The sequence below is a fragment of the Notolepis coatsorum genome (assembly GCF_963971535.1).
Source record: "Notolepis coatsorum genome assembly, chromosome: 1".
Classification (NCBI taxonomy): Eukaryota; Metazoa; Chordata; class Actinopteri; order Aulopiformes; family Paralepididae; genus Notolepis; species Notolepis coatsorum.
Window position 1 is genome coordinate 8422647 of NC_140165.1, and position 1828 is coordinate 8424474.

Here is a 1828-nt window from a genome sequence, read left to right on the forward strand (position 1 = left end):
AGAGAAGAGAAGAGAAGAGAAGAGAAGAGAAGAGAAGAGAAGAGAAGAGAAGAGAAAGAGAAAGAGAAAGAGAAAGAGAAAGAGAAAGAGAAAGAGAAAGAGAAAGAGAAGAGAAAGAGAAGAGAAGAGAAGAGAAGAGAAGAGAAGAGAAGAGAAGAGAAGCGAAGAGAAGGAGAAAGAGAAAGAGAAAGAGAAAGAGAGAATCCCAATGGCAATAACCATTATTCACCGTCGACTAAAAACACACTTCTTCAATCATTATCTGAAATGAAAAAAGAAGAAAAATATATATAATAACCTCCTTACTGTCTTCTACTATGATGCACTCTTCCACTAATTAATCCTCCTTGCCTATACTACTAGCTACTACACTAATGTCTCTACTACTATGCACTCAACACTGCAGCACTCAAGTTTCAACACTGTTTGATGAACATTGTTACTCAGCTGATAGAGTTGTTCCCTTCCTGCTGACTTATCTTACAGAACTTGTAAGTCGCTTTGGCTAAAAGCCTTCAACCAAATGACTAAATGTAAATGTAAATGTAAAAAAACATGTTTTGTGACCGACTGGCGGCTGACTGTATGCTTGTTGTGACGTCAGACTACAGACTCTTACTGCTTGTGACGTCTAGTTGTGACGTCAGACTACAGACTCTTACTGCTTGTGACGTCTAGTTGTGACGTCAGACTACAGACTCTTACTGCTTGTGACGTCTAGTTGTGACGTCAGACTACAGACTCGTACTGCTTGTGACGTCTAGTTGTGACGTCAGACTACAGACTCGTACTGCTTGTGACGTCTAGTTGTGATGTCAGACTAGACTCGTACTGCTTGTGACGTCTAGTTGTGACGTCAGACTACAGACTCTTACTGCTTGTGACGTCTAGTTGTGACGTCAGACTAGACTCGTACTGCTTGTGACGTCTAGTTGTGACGTCAGATTACAGACTCGTACTGCTTGTGACGTCTAGTTGTGACGTCAGACTACAGACTCTTACTGCTTGTGATGTCTAGTTGTGACGTCAGACTACAGACTCTTACTGCTTGTGACGTCTAGTTGTGACGTCAGACTACAGACTATTACTGCTTGTGGCGTCTAGTTGTGACGTCAGACTACAGACTCGTACTGCTTGTGATGTCTAGTTGTGACGTCAGACTACAGACTCTTAGAGCTTGTGACGTCTAGTTGTGACATCAGACTAGACTCTTACTGCTTGTGACGTCTAGTTGTGACGTCAGACTACAGACTCTTACTGCTTGTGACGTCTAGTTGTGACGTCAGACTACAGACTCTTACAGCTTGTGACGTCTAGTTGTGACGTCAGATTACAGACTCGTACTGCTTGTGACGTCTAGTTGTGACGTCAGACTAGACTCTTACTGCTTGTGACGTCTAGTTGTGACGTCAGACTACAGACTCGTACTGCTTGTGACGTCTAGTTGTGACGTCAGACTACAGACTCGTACTGCTTGTGACGTCTAGTTGTAAACAAGACGAAAGTCTTTCTCTGGTCTGCATCCCCTTAACAATTGTGTGTATTGAGCCGTACTCAATCAATCTATCAATCAATCAGACTCTTACTGCTTGTGACGTCTGGTTGTGCAGCGCGGTCGCCTTGATCACCAGCGGGGCGGCGCTTCTTCCTCATCATCTGAAGAACATTAGATTAGATTAGATTAGACTAGACTAGAGTAGATTAGATTAGAGTTAGTTGCACGATATATATCGGTCCGATATCAAGATAGGGCCGATATGGGCCGATATTAAAAAATAAATAAAAAAATTGAAATTTCTGAAAATAAGTTACAAAATAAAAAAATTGG